Source organism: Physeter macrocephalus, chromosome 9 (genome assembly GCF_002837175.3).
Source record: "Physeter macrocephalus isolate SW-GA chromosome 9, ASM283717v5, whole genome shotgun sequence".
Classification (NCBI taxonomy): domain Eukaryota; kingdom Metazoa; phylum Chordata; class Mammalia; order Artiodactyla; family Physeteridae; genus Physeter; species Physeter macrocephalus.
This window is the reverse complement of record NC_041222.1, coordinates 39,232,238-39,248,396: the sequence shown is the minus strand read 5'-3', so window position 1 is coordinate 39,248,396 and position 16,159 is coordinate 39,232,238. Positions and strand designations below refer to the sequence as shown.

The following is a 16,159-nucleotide window of genomic DNA, read 5'->3' as shown; positions in this document are numbered from 1 at the left end:
GCATCCTTTCATGTGTTTGTTGGCTATCTGTATATCTTCTTTGGAGAAATGTCTATTTAGATCTTCTGCCCATTTTTGGATTTATTTATTATAATGGAAATATACATGAAATGAAGCTATATTGTAAACATACAGCAGTAACTAGAAAAATGTCTATTATTTATTGAGCAACTACTATATACTACATTCTTTCATATACTCATTACCTAATTTATAGTCAAATAATCCTATTAAGGTATGTTTTATGATCACCATTTGTTCCAGTTGTGTCTCAAAAATATTAGGTAATTACTCCAAGGACTCTGAATAGCAAAGCGGGGAGTTTGAACCTAAGTTCGGCCAACTCTGAAGTTTATATTCTTTCCACTCAAACATGCTGCCCCTTAAAGTCATGACAATTACTGGGAATGACACTCAGTTCTATCACTAGGAAGGCAACTGTGTTTATTAGTCAATACTGTTCATATTCAAAGAACCATTTACTGAACTTCTGCTTTCTTCTAGACATGATGATAAATGATGTGGAATCTAGAGATCAAAGATGAGGTGTCCCTGCCTTCACAGAACCCACAGGTTAGTGGGAAAGTCTAGAAAGAATATTAATGATTATGGTGCAGGATGTTAGACATTATGAGAAATATAACAACAAGCTACTACTAGAGCCTGGGAAAGACCACAGGCTCTGTGTGCATGTGTGTTGTGTGTCGTGTGTTTGACTGAGGTAAGATAAAGGACATTCAAACGGAACAGCATGTGCAAAGTCAAGTGATGGAGAACATATGGCTTATATGAAAAACTGAAAATTGTTTGGTTTACCTGGAACGTAGTGGTAATGGGTGGCAGGGTGATGGGAAATGAGAATAAAAGGCTTTGAGAGGGACTTCCCTGGCGGTCCAGTGGCTAAGACTTTGCGTTTCCACTGCAGGCGGGCACAGGTTGGATCCCTGGTAGGGGAACTAAGATCCCATGTGCTGCATGGCCAAAAAAAAAGGCTTTGAGAATGGTGAAATCAGGAATTTTACTTTTTGTAATGACCATAAACTTTCAAAATTGTACTGATAAGATAAATATTTTCCGTCCTATCTTTTGAAGACACACTGTACTATCATAGTATTTTCCCAAAGAGGAAATGCAATTGGCACACAAGTATATGGGAAAAATAGTCTTATTGGTAATCAAAGTAAAGAAAAAAAATTAACCCAACCAAAGGATGAAACTAATAAAAATATCCAGTATTGATAAGGATAAGATGAGCTAGGCATATTTGTATTTTGCTGATTGTTCTATAAACTGGTCTAACACTTTTGTAAAGTTAAATATATGTTAAGATATTTTAAATGTTTATGCCCTTTGAATCAATGGCACTAGTTTTGGAACTCTGTAATAAGAGAGTTATTATAAATATTTATTGCAAGTTTCTTTAATGGCGAATCATTAGAATCAGCCTAAGTTGCCATAGTACATCACTTTGATGCAACTTAAGGTACCATTAAAAATATGTTTATGAATAACATATAAAATACATTTAACACAATTCTAGCTAAAAAAGTAGGATACTGAAATTGTATATATACATATATATACACACACGTATATATCCCTTCTCCCACTCCCCTACACCATATAAAACTATGCATTTTGTATACACACACACACACACACACACACACACACACACACACATTTGTATCCCTTGTCTTCCACTCCCCTAACACCCAATAAAAGTATACATTAAAAAAGAAACTGGAAATAAATCCACAGAATGTTAATGGTGGTAGTTGGGTTTTAGTGATAGGACTATGGGGAATTTTTTCTTTTTACTTTTATGCATTTTCCATATATTCTTTTTTTTTTTTTTTTTTTGTGGTACGTGGGCCTCCCTCTGTTGCGGCCTCTCCCGTTGCGGAGCACAGGCTCCGGATGCGCAGGCTCAGCGGCCATGGCTCACGGGCCCAGCCGCTCCGCGGCATGTGGGATCCTCCCAGGCCGGGGCGCGAACCCGGTTCCCCTGCATCGGCAGGCGGACGCGCAACCACTGCGCCACCAGGGAAGCCCCTTCCATATATTCTTTAATGATGTTTAACTGTCAGAAATAATACTAAATATTTTGTTAATGAATAGGAAAAGGTGCTTGTAGAGTCCAGTTTTATTTTTTTGTTTACTGTTGTCTGGTAAACTATTCTCAGATAGACCTGGCCAGCAAGGGGATAATTCTTTTAAAAAATTCCCAGTATTGGCAAACTTTCTCTTGGAATAGCTCTGCTGAACTCAAATGAGATCTTTTCTCCCTAAGCTACTTGCCCTTTTGTTTTTCTGGAAAGATGGAATTCATGAAAAATTACAATCTACAGTCTACAAATTGTTATGTAGTACAGGGTCTATTAAAGAGTATGACATTTTATTTTGAGAACTATATCTCTCAGGCTACAATGCCCCATAGCTAGTCTCACATCAAATGCCACCTTCCCGAACAGTCGTTTTCTCAAAGCTCCTATCTCTTTAGAAAGTAAGTTGTTAGGGAAAGCAGAAAGTAAGTTGTTAGGGAGAGCAGGTGGCTCTGAAAACATCAGCCATCCACACACTCTACCTCTTTGAGAATAGCAAATCTGAACGAGTGTCTCCTTGTCAAGGATGAACAATCACAAAAGACATTAATGAAGCCCATAAAAATAAGAGCAGGGTGTAAGAAAACATGACCATTATGAAACAGCACAAAGCTACGAGGAAAGAACAAGCCGGGTTGAGAAGATACCAAGTGAGACTGAAAGAGATGGGAGAGATAGTAAAGAGTGATAAGGAACTAAAGCAATGCAAAAACAATAAAACATTCATGCCGAGGGAGTAAAGAGCACGGTCAATGATGCATATACTCACATGGAAAACAAACGAGAAATTTTTGCAGAACATAGAGTAAAAGGACAAGAAGATGGAAAAGGAAAAGGTCATAGATATAGAGGGCAAAGAATGGAGTTTAAGCCAAAGCCAAGAACTTTAAGTACTCCTAAGTAACCAACAAAGATAATATAAACAGAATAAATATTAAAAATGTAATGGAATAAAATGACTGTGTTGAAGGGGACACGGGTTCGAGCCCTGGTCTGGGAGGATCCCATATGCCGCGGAGCAACTAAGCCCGTGCGCCACAACTACTGAGCCTGCGCTTTGGAGCCCGCGAGCCACAACTGCTGAGGCCCGCGTGCCTAGAGCCCGAGCTCCGCAACAAGAGAAGCCACCGCAATGAGAAGCCCACGCACCGCAATGAAGGGTAGGCCCCGCTTACCGCAACTAGAGAAAGTGCACGTGCAGCAATGAAGACCCAATGCAGCCAAAAAGAATTTTTTTAAGTAGATATTCAAAATGAGGTAGGCACACTTTCATTGACAAAGGTGGTAGAAAGATGTACTTTTAGAAGTAGAAGCTCTCTACCCCTATATACATTTCTGCAAAATATAAGATAAAATATAAATAAAATAAAATGCGCTCTGCAGTGTACATTAATCACTGAGAGATGATTCAAAAACATAATTTAATAACAAGAATGTTAGCATTTAAAAGATGTGTAGAATTTTTCCTTATCCAATTTGCTCAACAAATCTATGGATCCATAATAACTTGATATATTTTGTTGCTTAAAGGGAAAGCTTGGCCTTACCTTTTCTGTTTTTGCTCTTTTCATGGTACAGGAAATATATTTTTGCTAACCAGTTATTCACTTCATGTTTAAAGTGGCCTTTGTTGCCCTTTTGGATGGCTATTGTGTTAGGTCAAAGGTAGTTTCCTGCCACATGCCTAGGCCACTTTTAAATGATGTGGCACTGCCCTCAGCTCCTACTGTGGGGACCACATGCTTTGTCCTACTCGGGTACAGCCAAAATTGGACCATGGTGGGCACCTGACCCATGACCATCAAATTATAGATGATTAAAAGAATGGGAGCTGAGTCAGACTGTCTAGGTCCAAATCCAAGGTTTGCCACTTGACTTTGATCTTCATTTTCTTCTTTCATAAAATGAGCTTAATGATTATTCCTATTTGATTTGTTTGAAGTAAGGATTTAGAGTTAATCCATATGCTGTTTGGTACATGATACCTAATCCTGTTGCATGTTATTGTTATTATTATTATTTGAAAAGATGGGGTAAGTCAATCAAATTCTCTCTCCTCTTTTGAATTTGATTTGGGAAAATCAGAATCAGGCAGCTAGCAATGGGAATAAGAGTTTAAAGCATGCATAGAGAGGAGCTATGAGATAGACTTGCCAGGGGTGATGGCAATCTGGAGTTCGGAGATAGGGGAAACTATGATTAAGCAGATTGTGTCTTTAGGCAAATCTGATATAAACCCAGACAGAGTCACATCACCTCACTGAATGCGTGCCCTACAACAGTTGTCTTTAGCACATATACATTCACCCCTTAGAGACAGTTTCTCTCTTCTATGACTGCTGGACCTTTCAGCTTCACTAAATAGGGTAGCTCCCTGTTATGGACTGAATGTTTGTATTCCCAGAAAATGCATATGCTGAAATCCTCATAATGTGATGATATTAGGAGGTGGGTGGGAGGGCCTTTGGATGGTGATTAGATCATCAGGGTAAAACCCTCATGAATGGGATTACTGCCCTTATAAAAGAGACTACAGAGAGGTCTCAAGTCCTCTTTCTGCCAGGTGAGAATAAAATGGGAAGACTGCAGTATGCAACTAGGAGAGGGCTCTTATCAGAACCCAACCATGCTGACACCCAAGCAGAACTGTGAGAAATAAATTTAGCCTCCAGAACTGTGAGAAATAAATTTCTGTTGTTTATAAGCCACCCAGTCTGTGGTACTTTGTTATAGTGGCCTGAACAGACTAGGACACTCTCATTATACAGGGAAATCTGCCAGAGTTAAAGGTAAGAAAAGGGAATCTGGGATCCAGAATAGTGTTGAAGTGATCTTCCATTCTTCCTGTGATGTCTAGTCTGCCTTCTGTCTCTGCCAAGCAACAGAATAAAGACCAAGCTTCTACCCATAGCAGGTAAGACCTGCCCTGATCTGAGGATGGGCCAGCTTAAAGGAGCCTTACTAAGTGCATTTGGTCAAGAAATATGTGTACATTTCAAATAGTAACATATCTAACTTGTTTGGACTTGTACAATTTCTAAGAATAATTATGAAAAATGAGGTCATTCAAAAGGCTCATTTTCTAAGATTTCATTATATAATTAGCAATGTGGTATGGAATAAATAAAATGGCACAGTTTGGGGATTGGTGCCTTGTATATTTCTGTCCCAGATCTTTCCAGTGCTTTTAATTCTTTCAATAATAAAGAATACAGCAATGTGTGGATCTTTGAATCTATGGTATACAGTAACTGTCAGCCTAGAGCAGTGGTTCTCAACCAGCGGTGGTTTTTGTCTCCTGCAGACATTTGTCAATGTGTGGAGAGTTTTGGTTGTCATAACTTGGGGGCTTGTGCGATTGGCATCTAGTGGGCAGAGGCCAGGGATGTTGCTAAATATCCTACAATTTAGAGGATGATCCCCCCACAAAGAGAATTATTTTGTCAAATATGTCAATAGGGCCAATATTGAGAAACTCTGCCCTAAAAAAAGAAGCCTAGAACTTCTATTGAATGTTCTTTTTTTCAATCAACTAATGAGAAGAAATATGGGGGAGACAAGCAAAAACGTCAGCAGCCCTCCGTGGTGTTCAGAGTTCCTCAGGTCTGGAGCATTTCAGATGTTTGCTGTTTACCAATGATGACCAATTTGTTTATTTTCTAAAGTTCAGAGATTTCACAGGGACATATTATTAAACTGCCTATTATTTTCTCTTTTCACAAGCCTATTTTAATGGCCTAGTATTGACATGTCTGGCATAGAGATCTTATTGTTCTGAGTGCTGGATCTATTTTCACTTACTCAAGATTTTCCTAATCAATACATCCTTTGACCTGAAAATTCAAGAAGTATAAATCCTACCCATGGTTCTGCCCTGTCTCTGTCCCCAGTTGGCAGGTCTTCTACAAGCTCTTCAGTGTATTTTGGATATAGTACCTCCTATCAGTTTCATAATTAGAACACTTTATTCCTCTGAACTGTTTAAGTTTTTAAGTTAATCTCTCTGGTTAGCCATAACCATTCAACTCTGAATTATTCTTCTAGTGTCAGAATAGAAGTCTAAATTTTAGAAGACTAATCAAGATCACCAAGAAAACCTCATGGATATCCCACTGTGTCATACCTAGCATCTGATAGGATCAGATATATCTTGAAAATTTGCCTGACAACCATGTTGACATATAGTTTCATTAACGAATCCTAGAAAGTCAGTGGAAAAATCCCTTCTCTTCTAAGTTGTTCAGGCCACATTCTTGGATATAGGGGATTCTGCATAAACATCTTCATAACTGGAAAAGTATAAGAGAATGAGTGTTCCATTAATAAGGAATTCCTGATTTTTTAAAAATATAGTCTAGCACAGAAATGACTACTTAGTAATTTTTTTTAACATCTTTATTGGAGTATAATTGCTTTACAGTTAGTTTCTGCTGTATAACAAAATGAATCAGCTATATTCATACATATATCCCCATATCCTCTCCCTCTTGCATCTCCCTCCCACCCTCCTTATCCCACCCCTCTAGGTGGTCGCAAAGCACCAAGCTGATCTCCCTGTGCTAGGTGGCTGCTTCCCACTAGCTATGTATTTTACATTTGGTAGTGTATATATGTCCATGCCACTCTCTCACTTCATCCCAGCTTACCCTTCCCCCTCCCCGTGTCCTCAAGTCCATTCTCTATGTCTGTGTCTTTATTCCTGTCCTGCCCCTAGGTTCTTCAGAACAATTTTTTTTTTTTTTAGATTCCATATATGTGTGTTAGCATACGGTATTTGTTTTTCTCTTTCTGACTTACTTCATTCTGTATAGCTCAGGGGTAGAGCATTTGACTATCTAGTGAATTTTGAAGGGAAATCTGAGGGAAATTTTTTGAATTGCTATAATTTTCAGAGTTTTATCCTGAAGTAGTGTAGATGATGATCATGTCCCCCATTCTAGAGAACTCACTGTGGTCCCAATTTAAATGCAACTTCTCAGACAGTCCCTTCCTGGTCTCCTATTTAAAACATATGCCTTAAGCCCCACACCCCATCACCTGCCTATACAAGACCAATATTTATCTATCCTATTACTCTGATTTTCTATCTAAAAGGATCTTATTTTCTCGTACACTAATCATCTATCATTCCTTGTACACTATAATGTCTGCTTTCTTCTCATGAGTAATTAAAGCCTGGAAGCCTGGGAGTTATTTTTGAATCTTCCTTTTCCTTGCTTTTTCCTACAATTCTTTAAATTCATCAGCTAGTCTTGACTATTCTAAGTCTAAATATGTCTTGAAGTCATCTGACTCCCAGCGTTCACTGCTGTCATTGTAGTCCAGGGCCCCCATCGATGCTCACTGCACTATAGCAGTCTCCTGTCAGTTGTCCCACTTTACTGCACCCCCATCTCTAACCTATCTGCACAAAGGAGCCGGAAAGAGTTAATAAAAATACCGACTGTGTTGTTCACTATGCCATTATACTATTCCTGGCCCTGTTATATGTGGGTTCTCAATAGTTTTGGCTGAATTAAGGCACAGACAGAAATACATGAGCAGAGAGAATGAATTGACAGAAAATCTCCTTCTGTCTTATCTTACAGAGAGGGCTAGTGACACTTGGTTAAGGTGGCAGAGCTACTACATGTCAGGTTTGGGACTAAAGCCCAATTTTTCTAAGAATGGTCAAGGGTTTCTTTATAGAAAACACAGTCATATCTCCTCATTCCTTTTTACACTTAACGAATTAGTTGCATTTTATTTCACTTTACTGCACAATCATTGTTCATCTTGATTGGAAAATTGATACCCATTTTCTGTAAAAATCATTAAATTACTGAAAAACATAAAGGAGTTAAGCAATTCATAATCCCTCTGAGCATGTAATTTTTACTTTCATCTTTATGCTTTTCTTCTTCATTGTTATTTTTTTGCCATAAGTATGCATTTATTTTTATAGTCAGGAAATATAGAGTTATATCAATGTGTTAAAAATTTCATTCATGGGAAATAACTGCTGGTGATATTTTAATGTAATTTATTCTAATGTTTTGTGGGTTTGTTTGCAATTTCTGGGATATGAATTTACATAATGCACAGAAAGATATTTTAAAGAATGCTAACCATAAGTTTAAGAAAGTAGGATTCTGGGCTTCCCTGGTGGCGCAGTGGTTGAGAGTCTGCCTGACGATGCAGGGGACACGGGTTCGTGCCCCGGTCTGAGAAGATCCTGCATGCCGCGGAGCGGCTGGGCCCGTGAGCCATGGCCGCTGGGCCTGCGCGTCCGGAGCCTGTGCTCCGTAACGGGAGAGGCCACAACAGTGAGAGGCCCGCGTACCACAAAAAAAAAAAAAAAGAAAGTAGGATTCATAATTTTAAATGTGGTCCACACAATTAATAAATATAGATTAGCATACTACTTCTAATCCCTTGAATTTTTATAGCAACTGACTTTAAGACTGCAAAATGTTCACAGTCTTAGAAACCTAATTATTTCTTAGAAAAATCCTTTGAGAAAGGGAAAATAAATTTTGTAGACTTTTTATTAGGTAATGATAGAAATAGCATAACTCTACCTATGTATCTATATATATTTTTAGAAGCCACGTTAATATATAAAAAATATTTGACATTTTCCCAAGGATTTTCTCTGCAGAAGTTGTTTTTGGATGTATGTATAAAGCCTTGAAGTAATTTATAAGCTTCTTCTCTGGTCTCCACATATGTTGGCAGAGTTACTCATGTAAAATATATGCTTGAAATTTAACTACTATAATATTTGTTATTAAAATAAGCAGTCTTATCTAATATGTAGAGGAATAAATTAAAGGAATTTTAACACCAAAATTATCTTTTCTTAATTAAACAAGGATTGTATTTATTTTAAAATTACATATCATACTCAAGCTGCCCTCAAATATAATTTAATTTTCCATTATCTACATTTTAAACTAGCTATTTTTTTTCATTGTTCATCTTTCTTAGTTCTTTAGGCACTATCCACCCCTTCCCCAACTCCAGCAACCAAAATTAATTGCATTTTGCATCAAAATAATTTAAAATAGACCAAAGAACCAATTCCATAGGCCAATTTGCAAAAGCATTATGCACCTACATATACAATCAGAAAATGCATTTCTGATAAAATGCATTAAAAATAATAAAATATAAATTAATAAAATTTAAAAAAATTAAGTGCTTAGCATAATGCCCAGCACAGAAAAAGCACTTGCTACATGTACGTCAATGTCTTTGTAATTGTCATTTTTATTGATGATGTGTATTGGTACTACTGAAGGTTAATGGGATGCCTGCATTATGCATGATAATATTACAGTTAGGGTGACTATATGTCATAGCTGGCCTGGGAGAACCATGGTTTGTGTCCATTGTGTCCCAGTGTCCTTTACAGCTTAACATTTTAGCACTCTCAAAAGTGTCCTGATTTGGATGATCAATTGCATGGTCACTGATGTATAGTACAAAAGTAACCGTGATGAGAAGGCCCCAGTACAGTCATCACTCATCTCTTGATTTGGGCTTAACTGTATTCAGGTCTAGTGAGAGGGTGACTGGCCTGAATGAAAAGACACTTTCCAAATGTGGGAAAGTATATTTAACATTAATAAACTCATTCCAGTGCCTATCTCCTCTTATGTTTTCTAGATGAAGCATCAGACAACATTTAAGAAACTGAGACCACAAGCCTTTACCTCACCTCACCCTTCCTGTCAGAGTTGTTTTTAGTTGGGATTTGATTTTGGATGAAAATTTAAATAAATTTCTTAGACATGCCCATCTTTTCAGTTGGCAGGCAAGATGGACTAGAATTGGGGTGGTCATAATCATGTTTGTGGATGTGGCACAAACCAGTGACACTTGAGTGGCAGTCTTTCCCATACCAGCTGCTTGTGATTTATTTTGGGGTTGTAGGTACTACTTCCATTCTTGATTTTTTTTTTTTCCTTCAGGGGTTATCCAATCTGTCAACTTAAAAATAGCTATGTAGTCATATACATGTAGTCTGATTGCCACCCTCCAGTTTGATCTATGTGTTGCCTCTGTGGTTTGTCGATGCACCTCAATAGGTCTTATAGCTTGAAATTGTGCTTTACTATGTGTCTTACATCTTTATGACAATGTCAAATGGATGTACCATGTCAAAAACAGTCTTCTTCACTGTCCTCTATTAGAGAAAGTTCAGTGATGGTTCCAGAATCTCCTGGATTTAGTTCTGGCTACACAATTCATGAGGCTTAGTGCAAACTGAAAATGTAGAGCCTCATGTTAAAAAATTATTAAGAATTTCAAGGTGGCAACAGCAGAACATTAAGTCAAGAATGGGGCCCTTCTATTCGTGAGATCCCGCGCAACTGCATAGATATTGTATCATGCAGTTAGCCCTTTCATCTTTTAGTCTCCTTCATTTTCCTTCCAACTGACAATTATGGACCACTTATTATGTATGAGGCACTATGCTTGTTATTTAAAATAAAAATAAACTAATTTTTAGATTCTAGTATTCCTGCTTTTAGATTTTGATGATTAAGAACCCTCATCAGATAGATAAAATAGCACACAAACTGTGGCTATATTTTTGTCTCCTTCAGATCAAACACTCAGCTGTAATTTCCTATTCATGAGTCCTAAGTTGCAGTTCCTATCCTCCAGGTTCTTATGATCTATGTACTAACTATAGGATCCCAGCAGTCCCTGTCTCCCTGTATCTCTAACCATCCCACACATTGCCTGTTCTGTTCCTACAGACAAATTTATTCATGGCTAGGTAATAGATCATGCTATTAAGGTGTTAGTTGAAATGGGTTTAAAGCAGGGGTTTAAACTCAGATGTCTCCAGGGGTTGGGCAGATAATATGAAATGTTCTTTTTCTGTTGTCAATTAATTTCATTTTTTAAAAGACTCAATATAGGCATAAAAAAATCACTTCAGCCCAAAGTTAACCTAAGAGTTGTCAGTTTCCAATTTTTCTTTTCAGTCAGATTTTCTGGAATATAATTCATATGTAATCAGTTCACTCTTTTAAGTTCGTAGTTCTATGAGTTTTGACGAACACCTACATTTATGTAACAACCATCACAGGCAAGATATAGAATAGTTTCACCATCCCCCAAAATTCCCTTGTGCCTCTTTGTAGTCAATTCCTCCAGCTCTTGAGAACCACTGGTATGTTTTTTTGTCTCTATAGTTTTGCCTTTTCCAGAATGTCATATAAATGGAATCCTAATGAACCCTTTGTAGACAGACGTCTTTCACCTAGCATAAACATTTGAGATTTATCCATGTTGTATTTGGGTTGTTTCTACCTAATTTTCGAAGGTATTTTTCCTACCTTCCTTCCCTCCCTTCTTCTCGTCTTCTATTCTTCCTTTTCTCTTTCCTTCTTACTTTCTCTCTCTCCTTTTGGGTATCAATTGTACAAAAGTAAATTAATCTTGGTATTTGTTTCATAACACACTATTATTATTGGCCCATGCATAGCTTTTATTTTAATAGTTTTATTGAGATAAAATTGATATACAATAAACTGGACATACTCAAGTATACAACCTGAAAACTTAGATAGATAAAAACTATCACTATCACTGTCACTATATTTTCTAGAAAATTTTTAAAACTAAATAATACAGCATGTACTTTTTTCTATCTAGCTTCTTTCACTCAGCATGATTATTTTGAGATTCATTTACGTTGTTGTATGTATAAATAGTTCATTCCTTAGTATTATCAAGTAGCATTCCATTGTATGGCTGTGTCACAATTTGTCTATTAACTTGTTGATGGAGATTTGGATTGTTTTCAGTTTTGGTTACTATAAACATTCATGTAAAAATCTCTATAGGGACATGTGCTTTCCTTTCTTTTGGTTAAAAAAATATCTTAGAGTGAAATAGCTAGGTCATATGGTAAATGTACGTTTAACTTTTCAAGAAGTTGTTAAACTGTTTTCCAAAGTATAGTATGTATCATTTTACATTCCTACCAGCAGTGTATGAGAGTTCTAGTTGGGATTAGCCAGTCTTTTTCATCTTTCTCCAACACTTGGTATAGCCAGTCTTTTTAATATTAGCCATTTAAATAAATCTGTAGTGGTATCTACTGCAGTTTTAATTGCATTTCTCTAATTACTAGTGATGTTGAGTATCTTTTCTTGTGCTTATTTGCCATCATTGTCTTCTTTGGTGAAATATCTGTTTAAATTTTTTGCACATATTTTATTGAATTGTTTGTTTTCTTATTAACTTTTGAGAGTTGTTATATGTATTCTATTATATATTCTGATTTTGAGTCCTTTTGCAGATGCATGATTTGCAAATATTTTCTCCTTGTCTGTGATTATGTTTTCATTGTCTTAAAGTATCTTTTGAAGAGCAGAAATTCTGAAGTTTAATAAAGTCCAATTTATCAGTTTTTTCTTTTATGGATTGAACATTTGGTATTATATCTAAAAAAAAAATGTTTCTGCCTAACCATAGTCTTCTGTGTTTTCTTCTAAAATTTTTACATTTTTAGATTTTACACTGGGTTTACAGTCCATTTTGAGTTAATTTTTGTATGTGGTGAGATGCAGATTGAAGTTCATTTTTTTAAGTTGAAGTACAGTTGATTTACAATGTTGTGTTAGTTTCTAGTGTATAGCAAAGTAATTCAGTTATACATATATATACATATTCTTTTCCATTATGGTTTATGACAAGATATTTAATATAGTTTCCTATGCTATACAGTAGGACCTTGTTGTTTATCTATTTTATATATAGTAGTTTATATCTGCTAATCCCAAACCCCTACTTTATCCCTCCCCCACCCTCTTTCCCCTTTGATAGCCATAAGTTTGATTTCTGTGTCTGTGAGTCTATTTATGTTTTGTAAATAAGTTCATTTGTGTCACATTTTAAATTCCACATGTAAGTGATATCATATGGTATTTGTCTTTCTCTTTCTGACTTTTGAAGTTCATTTTTTTAATGTATGGACATCCAGTTGTTTTGACATAATTTATTGAAAAGACTATTATTTCTCCACTAAATTGTCTTTGTACCTTTGTTAAAAATCCTTTGACCATGTATGTGTGGGTCTATTTCTGGTCTCTATTTTGTGTTCCATTGATCCATTTTGTCTCTCTGGATACCAGTATCACATTGTCTTGATTACTGTAGCTTTCTAGTAAGTCTTGAAGTTAGGTAGTGTGTGTCCTCCAGCTATTTTCTTCTTTTTGAAAGTTGCTTTTCCAGTTCTAAGTTATTTGCATTTACATATAAATTTTTGGTTTTAGCTTGTTGATATATTCACTTTTATTGCTATATAACATTCTGTTTTGTAAATATTCCATAATTTTTATATTCCATAATTTATATATTTTTCAAAGTTTTGCTAAGAGTTTCCTATCAAAAACAGTACTGATAAAATGCATAGTATTTGAATCCTCATGAATATGTACAAGAGTTTCTTCTGTATATTCTTAGTAGTAAATTTGCCAGGTCATAAGTTAAGCAAAAATTTATCTTCACAGGATTTAACTGGATTGTTTTCCAAAGTGGTTGAGCTAATTTATACTGTTATAAGACACATACAAGAGATCCTATTTGTCCTAATTGTCCAACATTTGGTATTGTCAGGCTTAATAATCTTGCCAAACGGGTGAAAATTGATACCTGTTGGAGGAGGTCATGAAGAGGATATGATCGCTGGTTGACCCATGAGCTGGACTTGGGCAATTGGAGGCTTCTCACCCCCTCCCCTGTCCTTGGAATGTATGTTCTGCCTACAATTCCCATAGCCAGAGCTGTTTTGAGGACATAGCCTTGAGAGAGTAAGGTGTTGAGACCATCTGGAGTGAATATGTGACTGAACCCAGTTAAGACCTCTATATAAACTCCTAAGATCCTGGCAGGTGGGTACAGAGATCTACTTGTCTCGTGATGCCCAAGACAAGTTCTCCTGTAAGTTCCCTTGCTTTTTAAAATCGCCACCTACCAAGTAGGTGCAAAACCAACTGGGCAGGAGACTGAAGAAATGGATCTTGGAAAAGAGGCATCCATAGGGAAAACCCAGGGTTGGCCATCATCCTTCATGTCAAGAGGGGTTGCTCATATGTTAGATGCTTGTGGACCACCACATGAGTATGGTGATGCCCCGAAAATGCCCACGGGTTTAATGCACTTGTTTGAGGAACTGAGCATAACACACTGCTGCAAAGAAGAGAAATGAACCGCTGTGCAGTGGGCTGGCCTCTAGGGTGGGCAGTACGACTTGACAATGATGACCAACCAGAGGCTGAAGCTTGAGTTAGAAAGTTGGAAGAACTGAGGTTAGAGAAGGATGTGCACTGTCCACTGCCCTGCTCGCTTCGGGGCTGGCAGACAAAGTGGGAGAGCAGGATGATTAAGTTGGAGACTTTAGCATGCTGTTTTGCAAGGCCAGGAGGGCTCAAGCTGCCATGGATTAAGGTCTGAGCACCTGTGACAAAGCCTGATTGGGACACTAAGTGGTGGACTCCCTGGGAAAGTGAGGAAAACAAAGGAGGATTTTATGGTGATTGACAGTGAAACTGATGATACACCCCATGCCATTGGACCCGTAATTCAAAGGAAAGCAAAAACACAGCAACAACAACCCCAGCCAGTAAGGCAGCCCCTTGGGGCAATTGGAGGCCACATGTTGAGCTCAATATTCACTGGTACCCCAGAAATAAACAAAAGATGACAGCTCTGATTGATACTTGAGCTGAATATACTCTAATACCTGGTAAATTTCAGGAATTTTCTGGGCCTTTCAGCGCCATCGATGGTTTCCAAGGGCAGTTGGTTATGGTCAGGAAGGTCCCTTTGACACTGCAAATTGTGTGTTCTTCCCCACAAGAACATGAGGATTTTATCTCTCCAATACCAGAGAAGATATTGGGCACGGACATCCTGCAAGGCCAAACTCTGCAAACCTCTTTCGGTGAATTCTGCCTCCAGGTTAGAGTAATCAAACCAGTACTGCTGAGGGGAAATGCCAACTGGGAATCAGTAAGCCTACGCTTCCCCCTAACAAAGAGTGGTAATTGTCAAGGAAATAGGAGAAACTATCCAAGAACTGCACTGAATAGGTGTTCTACACCATGTCCATAGCACTTTCAACAGCCCATTATGGTTGGTAAAAAAAGGCAGATAGCTCATGGCAGATTACTGAGAATTGATCAAAGTTATGCCCCCCATTCATGCAGCTGTGCCCCAAATTGCCACCATCTTGGATACTTTGGCCATAGTCCTAGGAGTGGACCATGCTGTTCTGGACTTAGCAAATGCTTTTTTTTCAGAATACCTTGGCTGCTGAGTCACAAGTTCAATTTGCTTTCACGTGGAAGGCACGATAATGGACTTTTCAAATTCTTCTCTGAGGATACCTGTACAGCCCCACAAAATGTCATGGGATCGTGCCTGGAGATCTGTCCCTGTTATTATTCCCCACCTCTGTAAAATGGGCCCATTGCTTTGATGATATAATGTCGACATATGAAGCCTTGCCTCTGCTGACTTCACACTCTGCAGATTTTGCTGGAACACCTGTGAGCAAGCGTATGGGAGGTGAATACACAGAAAACCTAAGGTGCAGTCACCAATGTAAAGTTTCCGGGAGTCATATGATCAGGTAAGATGTGAATTGTCCCAGAGCTATTATGGACAAGGTGCAAGCCTAGCTAATCTCTAAGAACATGAAAAAGGTGCAAGCTTTTATAGGAATTTTGGGGGTTTGGAGGACTTTTATTCTCTACCTGGCACAGTGTTTCCATTCCTTATACTGTCTGGTAAAGAAAGGACATGTGTGAGACTGGAGATCAGAACAACGAGCCACCTTTGGGAGGGCAAACATACTAAGGAGATTAAAGCTCTAGGCATCTCCCAAGCAGGGCTGCCATTTGAGTTAGATGTGTCTGTGACTCCAGAAGGTATGGGCTGGGAACTGTAGCAGAGACAACAGAAGGAGAGAGTAGCCCTAGGATTTTGGTCCCAACTCTGGAAGGGGGCAGAAACCTGGTATAGCCCATAGAACAGTGGCTCCTAGC

At 37.8% G+C, this 16,159-nt stretch overlaps 1 protein-coding gene and 1 long non-coding RNA gene across 6 annotated transcripts in view; both read left to right on the top strand.

Annotated features, from left to right (window-relative positions):
• LOC114486875 (uncharacterized) overlaps positions 1-9,967 on the top strand; it is a 10,951-nt gene extending 984 nt beyond the window's left edge. The window contains exons 2-4 of the long non-coding RNA XR_003681248.2: positions 505-573; positions 4,874-5,019; positions 9,756-9,967. This is a non-coding gene — a long non-coding RNA (uncharacterized lncRNA). The remainder of the gene's footprint in view (positions 1-504; positions 574-4,873; positions 5,020-9,755) is intronic.
• A 5,676-nt stretch (positions 9,968-15,643) lies between these two features.
• Positions 15,644-16,159, top strand: part of TMC1 (transmembrane channel like 1) — a 141,109-nt gene continuing 140,593 nt past the window's right edge. For all 5 annotated transcript variants that reach the window (XM_007106604.4, XM_028493875.1, XM_028493877.1 and 2 more), the window contains exon 1: positions 15,644-15,744. The gene's annotated coding sequence lies outside the window, so the exon portion shown is untranslated. The remainder of the gene's footprint in view (positions 15,745-16,159) is intronic.